This window comes from Macaca mulatta, chromosome 7 (assembly GCF_049350105.2).
Source record: "Macaca mulatta isolate MMU2019108-1 chromosome 7, T2T-MMU8v2.0, whole genome shotgun sequence".
NCBI classification, from domain to species: domain Eukaryota; kingdom Metazoa; phylum Chordata; class Mammalia; order Primates; family Cercopithecidae; genus Macaca; species Macaca mulatta.
Window position 1 is genome coordinate 29138067 of NC_133412.1, and position 12312 is coordinate 29150378.

The following is a 12312-nucleotide window of genomic DNA, read 5'->3' on the forward strand; positions in this document are numbered from 1 at the left end:
AGATAATATTGACTATTGATCACGTGCTCTGTGTTAGGTACTATTCTAAGTGATGTATATATGTTATCCTCATTTAACAAATTAACATATCAATCCCATGAGATAGTTACTCTGAGTATTATTCTTATTTTACAGATGAGAAAACAGAGGGACAAAACAATAGTTCAGTATCTTGCCCAAGGTTATAAAGTTAGCAAGAAGTCAAAATCTTTTTTGTAAGTTATTTTAAATGTCATTTTAAAAATAAGATGTATTATAATAATTTCTCCTGCCCTTCTTAAATGGAGTCCCTGCTTAATTTAGCCAAAATGATGTGGGAAATATCGACTTTAGAATTCATTTTCTTTGCACAATTTATTGTACTGTGCTATTGAATTCCCTTCTGAGATTGTTGAAGTTTATAGGCTCTTAGAAACTGCATTAAATTGTCCCACACTTTTGTGTTTTGGTTAGTTGGTAGCTTTTCCTTCTCTTTTATATCCAGCTGTGGCTTGTTGCTGTCACCTAATATCACTTAATTTGCATCTATTAATGTGTAGTGTCTAGTATCATAAAACTAAAAACATGGCAAAAATTGAGTATTTTTCAGAGGAAGTGTGATATTGTGTAAAAATGTATGGCTTTTAGGGTCAGGTTCAAATCTCACATCCGCTATTGAAACGTATATATCCTTGAGCAGGCTCTTAGCCTTTCTGAGCCTCAGTGTCTTCATTTGTAAATTGGAGATAGAACTGTTTTGCAAGGTTATTATGAGGAGATGTGTACGATAAAGTGCCTGGCATTTTAACACGTATATAAACAAAAATTGATGCCTTTCTTTTTCACTTCATTATAATATGATATGGGACATGATCCCTTTATTCTGAGAGACTAAAGTAAAAAATGAAATAAATGTTTTCCTATGATGTAATTAAGATATAACGAGTTTTATTCTGTCACTAAAGATAATAATTGATAGTTGTTGTCATAAGTGTTAATTTTAGAAATATTATCCTGAACTCCTGTTTTGGGTCCTTCTACTAAGCTCTCAGCAACCTCCTCTGTTTGCCTGCATTATTGTCTTTTACTTGTGTGTGGCTCCCTTGATTTCCCTCATTTGATATTAAAGGAAAAATGTCCTTTAGCCCCCATCTAAAGAACCTATCCCAAAGCAGACCTGTCTTGGAGACTGTGAACCAAGCTTCTTGGCCAATAGCAATGATTTCTAAGACTTCCCTTCTTTCATCAGTTCTGCTTTCTTTAGCTATCACCAGTCTGAAGTATTAATTTGTTTTTCTTTCTGCCTCCACCCCCTCCCATTTCTCCTTTCTCTGAAACTATCCCCAATCCCCACTTAGCTGTATGGTTCTCATTATTTCAGTAGTTTTATATGGTTTGGGGTTTTTTAAATTATTATTTTGAGATGGAGCCTCATTCTGTCACACAGGCTGGAGTGCAGTGGCACGATCTTGGCTCACTGCAACCTCTGCCTCCCGTGTTCAAACAATTCTCCTAACCCAGCCTCCCAAGTTGCTGGGACTACAGACATGGGCCACCATGCCTGGCTAATTTTTTTATATATACTTGTAGTAGAGACGGAGTTTCACCATGTTGGCCAGGCTGGTCTCGAACTCCTGACCTCAAGTGATCCACCCACCTTGGCCTCCCAAAGTGCTGGGATTACAGGTGTGAGCCACTGTGCGCGGCCTGGTTTGGCTTTTTATTATATGTTTGTGTGTACTTTCCAAAGGCTATATTGTGGTAGTTCTTATCATTTATAGTGAACTGTCTATCTTAACATCATGAGGCATTTCTACTTCTGTGCCAGAGGCTTTGTGCCTGCCATCTTGAAACTGCCAATGAAAACCTGGTGAATACCCCTCTCCCCTCACTTTACTGGACTGCATGCTGTTTCTCCATAGGTGAATACCCTAGCTCATGTCACCAGATTACTTTTTCAAAAAACAATTTTATCGGCCGGGCGCAGTGGCTCACACCTGTAATCCCAGCACTTTGGGAGGCCGAGGCAGGCGGATCACGAGGTCAGGAGATCAAGACCATCCTGGCTAACACGGTGAAACCCCATCTCTACTAAAAATACAAAAAAATTAGCTGGGCATGGTGGTGGGCACCTGTAGTCCCAGCTACTCGGGAGGCTGAGGCAGGAGAATGGCGTGAACCTGGGAGGCAGAGCTTGCAGTGAGCCGAGATCGTGCCACCGCACTCCAGCCTGGACGACAGAACAAGCCTCCATCTCAAAAAAAAACAAAAAAAAAACACGCTTTTATCAAGGCATAATTTATATACCATCAACTTTAAGTATACAGCTTGATGATAACAAATTACTTTTCCTAGCAAGCCCTCTTCCGAGCTGTCTGTGGTGTGTAAGTCATCTTGCCCTTTCTCTTTGTGTTCCAAAAATTGCTTATGGGGGGTTGTGTGGATGTCGATTGTGGCTGCTGTGTGGTTACTTACAAGTGCCCTGTTGGTTATTTTTCAGCTATTCATTCTGGATATCATAGAACCTCATTAGGCATGAGGTTTTCTGCATTTAGGGCCTAGGGTCAAGGTAGTGGGGCAGTGTCATTTTCTTGAATAATTGACTCTCTTTTGCCCTACTGTTGGCTGAGTTCATGCTTTTATCCCACCTCATGAGAATTATACCCTAACTCCAGGAGTTACCAAATCTCTTTTTGAGTAGTATTATATTCCCCACCTCCCTCATGAAGTACAAAATAAATTATGCAAATTTTAGGCTTGTATCTCTTGAAAAACCTATTGTAACTACTACTACTCTTTCAATCTGAAAATTAATTGTGATAATAAAACTTTATATATCTCCAGGCCCCTGAAGTTGATTAGAGTAATTCTAGTGGTATCTCTAAGTCAGAAGTGTGCCGTGTCTCTGAAGGTGCGTATGAATGCCTTCACCATGTAGGAGTGAGGCATGGTCCATTGAGGAGCATTCATTCATACCAGCTGGGGCACCATACTCAGGACTCAGTGGTGAGCAGTGGGGCTAGATGGTGTGCCACACCTGGAGCACTGCTGACCTTGAGAGGAGGAAAAAGAGTAGTCAGAGTTGGAAGAGCTAGGAAGGGCTTTGGAGAGGACAGACTTCAGCTAGTCTTTGAATTGTGCAGTGTGCGGATAAGATAGAGAAGTGAAATTTGGGCCTGGGGTAAAAAGGATTGTTTAAGAAGAGTGACACCATTGTGGGAAACCAATGAGGCAGCCAGGTGAAAATGAAGTTTGGGTATCTGTGAGGCCCTGAGGAATCTAGCCTGGTTAAAGCAGAGGATTCTTAGAGCAAGTAGGAAGGGGTGTTTTATCAAAATCACCCAAGAAACTGTCAAACTACAAACACCTAACAAGAAACGTTTCTAAGTAAAGGAGTAAAATCTTAAAAGCAGTGTTTTAGGTGACTATAGGAAAGATGCAGATGTTAGAGCAGGAAAACAAGAGCTTAGAGTCAGTTTGCTTGTCTAGAGCCTGGTGTGACAGAGGTCTTAGTAAAGCAGTATTTTTTTACTTCTCTTTATGAGGTTCCAGAAATTTCTCTAGATCCTAGAACCTTTCCTGGGAAGGGGCAGGGCTTAGAGACGTAGGGCTTTGAAGAGCCTGCATAGGACTTTAGAAAGTTGTTTCTCTTGATGTTTCCTTAGGGAAAAGGTTTTGAGAAAACATACCCCAAAACTGGCCTCAATCCCAGTTTCAGGATTTCACTTAAATAGGGCCTTTGGTCCAAAGCTGTGGAACTTGGGAGAATATATAATTACATATTTTTTAAAATGAGCTTTGCTATTCGTTTCACAGATTGCTAGTTTTTTGTTTGTTTTTTAAATAACGTTCTGAAATTCTAATAGGACTGTTTGATGGCTAATCGTTCTTTGTTTTTTCTACCAAAGCATTTCTTGCTATTACCTGAGTGTGGCATGCATAATTCTAAAGTCAGAGATAATATTTGTTGTTTTTTCATACACAGCATCAAAATGCAACAAATGATTGAATTGTCCTTTAAATTAAAAATAAAATTAATAAATGCACATGGTACAAAACTCCTGGGGTCCTCCTGGATATATAGCAAATGCTGAGTGAACCCTCTCACTTGTATCCTCAGCTAACTAGTTTGTCTCTGGTTCTTGTGGATCCTTCCAGAGTTATTCTCAAGCACTTGTTTTTAAAAGTTGATTATTTAGATTTCGAAGGACCTTGGAGGTCTTTTGTTAACCAGTAGACTTTCTTGAGGTACTAGAAAAAAGTGGGCCAAAAAAAGTGGGCCACATTTGAGGAATAGATGTCAATGAATGATGGGGTGAGGAGAACCCTCTGAAACTCCGTAAAATATCACCTTCTGTGGTTAAAGCCTATATGAAACCTGTTTCCCAAAGGCCTCTTTCCAAATTCCAAGTCCATTTTTCTAACCTGTTTTTTCTTATTCTGAAGTCTTTTTTCTAATATCTTTCAGTACTCTTCTCCTCTTGAGAGTCTTGGTTATAAAATTTAATCAAAATAAAGAGAGGCAGTAGTTAAATACTTTTAAATTTATTTTAATAAAAGAAAAGGAAATAAAGACCAAGGCAGAAATGAATGTGCTACTTTAGTATTCATACTACATTGACAGAATTTATATTTAATTTTGTGATTGAAACTTTTTGCATTCATTCCTGTGATTTCTGATATGTAGGGAATTCATGTTTTTGTGGAAACATGTCTGACTTTATTATGGAAATCAATGTGAAAATAGAAAATCAGCTGTATAAATTTGCTTTATTTGGTGAGTTTTCAGGAAAGTGTTAATATGGTCATACTACTGTAACTTTTTTTCCCTCTACTACTTAATAACATTGGCTCATGCTTGACTTCATTGTTTACTTTGTTCACTTTTTAAGTCTATCTGGTTCTGGTTTTTCAAGTCACTTTCCTGAAGTATTTCAGCTTTTGTATGTGCATATCTAGCATGATTCAGCTTTCATATTTTTCCTTTTTACTTATACATTGTTCACCTTGGCAGTGATGAAGGCACATCAGTATTTTTTTCCCCCAAGATTGGGTTAAATGGTGTTTCCTTAAAATCATAGACAATTAGAATTAGCAGAGACCTGAGTCCATCAGGCTCAGGGATAAAATGAATAGGTTTCAACCTTTGCCAAATCTCATCTACTGGTAGTAGCTGCCTAAGGACTGAGGGAGGATCTGTGCTCAGTGAAAAAAAGGCTGTTTGATTTGCTGTGTTTGTCATGGACGTGGAAGAGTCACCTGTCAGAACCAGGACTATATTTTAGCTATTCTTCATCTAGCCCAGGAAACTAAGAAGAGATTAAAGTCAGAACCCCTAAATCCATAGAGCTGCTCACCCTCGGTTTGATGCTGGGAGCTAACTAAGTGCTAGACTTTCTGTCCTGAAGAATTTTGGTTCCAGCCAGGCACAGTGGCTCACATGTGTAATTCTGTGTTTTGGGAGGCTGAGGTGGGAGCATCGCTTGAGCTCAGGAGTTGAGACCAGCCTGGGCAACATAGTGAGGCCTCATCTCTACAAAAAATTAAAAAATAGCTGGACATGGTTGGCACACACTTGTAGTCCCAGCTATTCAGTAAGCTGAGGTGGGAGAATCGGTTGAGTTCGGAGGGTCGAGGCCGCAGTGAGCTGTGGTCACTCCAGCCTGGGTGACAGTGGGAGACCCTTTCTCAAAAAATAAAACAAGAGAAGAATTTTGGTTTCATCTGGGTTTTGTTTGTTTTTCCTCCTCTGGTGATAATTGAATCCTATTAATTACATAGGTTTGTCACAGTTTGTTACAGAATTTCAGAGTAGTCAGTCAAGGAGTCAGAAGGTACAGAAAGTTCTCCTTATTCTAGCAAAGAAAGGGAGCTTGAGTTATATAATCTAGCTAAAATTAAAAACTTTTAATCTATTTTTAAGACTGAAGATTTTTCCATTAAAATTTAAAAATGTACTACTTGCTGAGCTCAGTGGCTCACACCTATAATCCCAGCACTTTGGGAGGCCGAGGCAGATGGATTACTTGAGCCCAGGAGTTTGAGACCAGTCTGGGCAACATGGTAAAACCCCATTTCTACAAAAAAAAAAATTAAAAAATTAAAAAATAAAAATTAGCCAGACATAGTGGCACGCACCTATTGTCCCAGTTACTTGAGAGGCTGAAGTGGGAGGATTGCTTGAGCCCGGGAGTTCGAGGCTGCAGTGAGCCATGATCATGCCACTAGACTCTGGCCTGGTTAACAAAGTGAGACCCTGTCTCAAAAAAAAAAAAAAGCAAACAAAACCCAAATCTAGTTTGAACCCCAGGAAATTTGGAAGGATTGAAACTGAGGAAAAATAATACCTTTTGTTCACTGCATAACGTTCAACTTGCTCTCAGCATGATTTCTTTTAGACCTGGCCTAGTTTATTTTAGGTTTTATGTGTTCTTCAATGCTTACTAACTTGGTGGATTAAGAAAATTCTTGCAAGAGGAAGAATGAGTCATGGTGATACTTCCCTTTGGGGGAGAGAAAGAAAACCCTCAGATTAATCTCACCATTATGCACTTGGCATGGATTCAGCATTTTGATTGATGGCTGAGCTCTGATAAATCTTTCCCTGTAAGCCACTTCATATCATATTTAGTTTTGTTCACAGTAGGACTGGTAGAAGTCTCTTTTTCAGTTAACCAGCCTCTGTAACCTTATTACTGTCAGAGACTTGTTCGTATGATGTCATTTCTTTTTAAAGATATTTTGAGTTTGCAACAACTGGGAAAAAAACATTTCCCAGTCTACCCAGCCTATTAAACAAACAAACTGAAAAATTAAAAACTGAAAAACATTTGGTGCCGAGAAACTGGATATGCTAAGGGTGTGGCTCTTTTGGCATCCATGTTTGGTATGCACAGAGTGGGTTTGGTTCCTCTTTGACCTTGCCCTGTGTCTCTGATGCTGCAGCTCCACTAAGAAGAAAAAGGGGAGGTGGGATAGGACTGGGAGCTGGTTTGCTACTATTCATCAGAAAAGGAAGTGGGGCACCTACAAGAGAGCCACAAAGTCTCTCAGCAGGGTCTTGTTGAAAGATTGTTTTTGAAAAAGGTGATACGAATAACCTGTTAAGTATTTTCTTGTAGTAATCACAGAACTGATCTGGCTACTTTCTACTTTAAGGTAGTCCTCCGTGACCTGTGTCTAATTACATCTCCTTTATTCTAGCCCTAACAAATTTTTCTGCACTGCCTTCAGATTTCTAACTGTTTTCTCTGCGATCTATAGATTTCATTTTTTAAAATGTAAGATGGCATTAGTAGCAATGGCAGGAAAAACAGGGCTACATAGTTTATCCCATACGTAGGTTGATTATTTTCCGTGGGACTTTTACACAGAATAATCAACCACTATTTTTTTCAAACAACTGTGTGCAAAGCAGCTATCTCACTGAGCTGTGCTAATATCTGAGACAACAAGCGATAGCATCCCCAAAACGCCACAAAAATCATTAAAATACTGTCTTTTAGGCTTCACTGTATAGAAGAGTCAGTGAACCGAACAAAAGGATAAATTTAGCATCCAGTGTATTTTCTTTAAAAAAAGTCTTAGCCAGGAATGGTGGCTCATGCTTATAATTCCAGCACTTTGAGGGTCTGAAGCAGGAGGATCACTTGAAGCCGAGAGACCATTCTGGGCAAAGCAAGACCCCATCTCTATCCTCCTCCATTTACTATCAAAGTAATATACATTATATACAACTACAATAAAATGGGCATTTTTTTTAGAAGGTAAATATGTTTGCCAATACAGTGCTTTGAGCGTGGTGGGCACTGCTACAGTTTGAATGTCTGTACCTTCCTAAAATTCATATGCTGAAACCTAATCACCAATATGATGGTATTAGGAGGTGGGGCCTTTGAGAGGTGAGTAGGTTGTGAGGATAGAGCCCTCATGAGTAGGATTCGTGCCTTTATAAAAGAGGCCCTAGAGAGCTACCTTGCATTTCCATCATTTCAGGACACAGCTGGAAGGCTCCATCTGTGAATCAGAAAGTGGGCTTGCACCTGACTGAATCTGCTGGCGTCTTCTTGGACTTCTCAGCCTCTGGAAATTGTGAGAAATAAATTGCTGTGGTTTACAAGCTACCCAATTTGTGGTATTTTGTTATAGCAGCCCAAATGGGCTAAGACAGTCACTGAATATATTCTTTGTTTATAATTAGTGTTATTTAGAATTATAAGCTTATAAAAAGGATATGACCTTATAAGGTCTTGAAACTCCCTTGCCTTTGAGGAATCTGCCACATTGTCCCTGACAGATATTCATACTCAGCCTCAACAATCCCAAGAATACATAGATGACTGTCTTTACCTCAGCCTTCTCTATCAAAGAGAATGTTCCTCAAACCCGCAGAGATGAAACTCAACCTTAACATTAAATAGAAGAGTATTTTGATGTTTTGAATGTTAAAATCTCCAGCCAGAGATAACTTATTGTTGCATTATTTCCAGATTAATTTTGAACCATGTCCAAACAAAAAAGAAAAGGGAATGTCAATTTGAATTTTTCTAATTGAGGTAAATTGGAGCAGATACTTGGGAAATTGTTGGCCAGTGAACCGTATCTACTTCAAAAGATTACATGGATATTCATCCAAAGGGAATATTTTGATCCTAACTACTATTATCTAATATGTGTCAACATTGAAATAGTTTTGTTTAAAAGTAAACATATATAATGACCAAAAGTTTTCTTCAGCATGAAACGATAAGACTGCCAGTCAATATCTGAAGCAAAGGCAAAGCTGAATTTAATGCTTACTGTAATAAGGGAGAGCAGTGCTGGCTAGACAGTTTCTCTAAGTAGAGCAGGCCAATTTCTTATTTTGGGGAATTGCGGAATTCAGGGATTGGCAAACTTTCTGAGGCCATAGCAGGTTAACATAATCTGTAGAAGTATGACTATGATTGACTGGCACTCAGTGGAGTGTTTGTTGGCGTATGTTCCCGATAAGCTGCTTTCAGAAGTTGGAAGGCTATTGCAATAGCCCAGATAGAAGGAGATGATGGCTTGGACCAGAGTGGAAGGAATCTGTGGAGATGGTAAAGACTACTATCTCTACTAAAAATACAAAAAAAATTAGCCAGACATGGTGGCTCACACCTGTAATCCCAGCTACTCAGGAGGCTCAAGAAGGAAAATCGCTTGAACTCAGGAGGCAGAGGTTGCAGTGAGCCGAGATCACACCACTGCATGTCAGCCTAGGTGACAGAACGAGACTCTGTCTCCAAAAAAAAGAAAAAAAAAAGATGAGGACTAAAAATTGACAATTGGATTTAGCACTGTGCTGGCAAGATCACTTTGGGTGGAGTGAGTGGTGGGGATGAAAGTCAGATGGGAGAATATTTGAGACAATAAGAGGGAGAGGACTCGAGGTACCAAATATAGACAGTTCTTTTAAGTTTGGCTGTAAAGCGGAGCCAAGAAGTAGGGTAGTGTCTGGAGAGGGATGTGAAGTAGAAGGAGAGTTTGTATGTTTTTTATTTGAGGTATGTATTACAGTCTGTGTGCTAATGGGCATGGTCCAGTAGAAAAAGAGCACAAGTACTGGATAGTTGTGCTCTTGTATAAATGTATACTGGAACCCTTGTATAAATGAGCAGGGATGGGATCTGGTTCCAAGAGGCAGATTGGCCTTGGGTAAGAGACTGGACAGTTTATCCATAACAGCAAGAGGGAAGGTAGAGTGTGTAGGTACAGGTGTGGTAGGTTTGTAGATATGATGGGAACTCAGATGTTATTTTATGATTGCTTCTGTATTCTTAGTGAAATATTAAGGTAAGGTCATCAGAGAGTGAGGGGTAGGCAGTATTGAAGGTTTGAGAAAAAAGAAGTAGAAAAAAGTCATCTAAGAGAGTAGGAGAGCGACTGGACTAGGATTTGAAATACTAGAATATTAGAATTATTAGGCAGTATTCTTTGACATTAGTGGTGATACATTTTAAATGTAGCCAGTCAGTTCCTGTGTTTTTTCTCCAGCTTCATCTGCCACCCTGGTGCTGGTGAGAAGTAGGAAGAGTTAGGTTGTTTGTTTGTTTGTTTGTTTGAGACGGAGTATGGCTCTGTCGCCCAGGCTGGAGTGCAATGGTGCGATCTCGGCTCACTGTAACCTCCGCCTCCTGGGTTCAAGTGATTCTCCTGCCTCAGCCTCCTTAGCTGGAGTTATAGGCATGTGTCACCATGCTCAGCTAATTTTTGTATTTATAGGAGAGACAGGGGTTTCACCATGTTGGTAAAGCTGGTCTTGAACTCGTGACCTCGTAATTTGCCAACCTCGGCCTCCCAAAGTGCTGGGATTACAGGCGTGAGCCACCGCACCCGGCCAGAAGAGTTAGTTTTAATCAGATGTGGAGTTTTGCCAGAGGAGTTCCAGAGAGACAGGGTCAAAGATGTTGAGAGTTATGGAGGGGCATGCTTATTGGTAAGGATAAGGACTGTTGGGGGGTGATAACCGTGGGGATGTTCAGCTGAGGTAAGCTGAGGACTGGACTGCTAGAAGAAAGACGGTCAGGGAACTCAGAGTAAGGGAAACATCACTATGGTTCCTGGGTGTCAGATTCATGATTCTTCTTCAGCAGTTTGACCAGTAAGCATTGAAGATTTTGGAAAGAAAATAAGAAGCAGCAATTGTGTAAAAATTTTTTCTAAGGCATGACAAGTTATTTGCTTGTTTTACTTTTTAGACTCAATCTTTTGCAAAAAATGATACCAGAAATGGCATTAACAAAAAGACATGTTCTTTGGTTTAGACTGTATGTTTAAGGACAGCCAGCAAATGTTTTATTTAGTAACTTCTGATTGGTTGATTTTGTTTAGTTAGTTGATTATCATTATTATGGGTTTGTTCATAAACTGTCATATTAGGACCATTCACAATGTGGATCTCAAAACAGACTATGATGAAAATATCAACCAAGAAACTCTTTAAAGCAGGCTTAGAAATATAGGTGGCATAGGACAATGTTCAGCTCCTCAGGAAAAAAAAATAGGTGTGGAATAAGAAATATTATTAAATGTGGACTTTTAATATTTTAATAATATTTAAAAGTGGACTTAGAAGTCATCCTTTGAGCCTCTCATGTGTTTATCCCCTACAGCCAAACCGCTGTGTTTCCAAAACATACCACGTTTATCTACTTCTCTCCATCTCCACAGCCACAACTCTAGGCAAAGCTGCCATCATTTCTCACCTAGATTGCAGCTATTAGCATAGTCCTAGGCTGAGAGAGCTGCTTAGAGACCTTAGGTCCTAGCTCAAAAGTCATCTTTCAGAACAGTCTTTCTGAGCCACTTAAGTTAGCCTTCCTGATCCTCCCCACCTCCATTGCTTTAAGTTTTCTTCCTTATAGTACTTATTGCTGTCTCATATTACCTTCTACCTTCTTCCTTTATTCATTGTTTTTTGTCTGTATGCCACCTTTAAAATAGGGCAGGGAACTTGTCTGTCTTGTATACTGCTTATGCCTGTCGTCTAGAACAAATAATTCATGGCGTAGGAAATGTTCAAAAATATATGTCAAAAGAACAGTAAGTATATTGAAAAACAAATATTCATCTGGGAATCTTGAGAGCAAAAAAATTCTCTGATCTGGTGGGTTGTGGAGATTCAGCACCCAGGAATCCTAGGAGAAGCCAATGGGGAAAAGACAACATAACACAGTCTTAAGCCTAGCGCAGTTGAAGAGAAGGCCTCCAGCACCTGAAGTGGAGTTAACCTCAGGCCTGGTGTCTCCTAACCAAACTCATTTGGTTACCTAAAAAAAATCAGATTTTCATTTAATTTCAGAGATCAGATGACTGACGATCAGATATTTTTGTTTCGTTTTCAACTGGGGGAGATTAGACAGCAGAGAACTCTGAATCCTATGCTCAGATGAGTTGATAGGGAAGAAAAGGTGAAGAAGGGGCTACAAAGGATCAACACAAGTGTCAAAAACTCATTTTCAGTCCCCCTTTAGTTGTGATAAGGGGATTAGAGTTTGGGAGCAAGAGGACATTACATGGCTGGAGGAGAAAGAGGGAACTACCAAAGAAGGGAAAGCAGAGATTGATGTATGATTCAAGTATATCAAATTTGTGTTAGCTTTATACTACCAGGTACTGTACCTCGCGATGGCAATCCAGTGAGGAATGAGATCTGGGAGAGATCCTCTGCCCTTCAAGAGCTTTACAGTGTCTAGTGAGAGAAACAGGTGTAAGACTAACTCCAATCAGTATCATTGTTGGTTTGAAGTAAGTTTGAGGGGTGTCTTTATGGAGTAGCTCTGGATAGGATTTCAGGTGATGGCCCACAGC

At 39.7% G+C, this 12312-nt stretch overlaps 1 protein-coding gene across 2 annotated transcripts in view; it reads left to right on the forward strand.

The window, feature by feature from the left end:
* TMOD3 (tropomodulin 3) overlaps positions 1-12312 on the forward strand; it is a 79959-nt gene that overhangs the window by 9743 nt on the left and 57904 nt on the right. Inside the window, exon 2 of one of the 2 annotated variants that reach the window (XM_015142196.3) lies at positions 7975-8070. The exons of the other annotated variant lie outside the window; for it this stretch is intronic. The gene's annotated coding sequence lies outside the window, so the exon portion shown is untranslated. The remainder of the gene's footprint in view (positions 1-7974; positions 8071-12312) is intronic. 2 annotated transcript variants of the gene reach the window in all.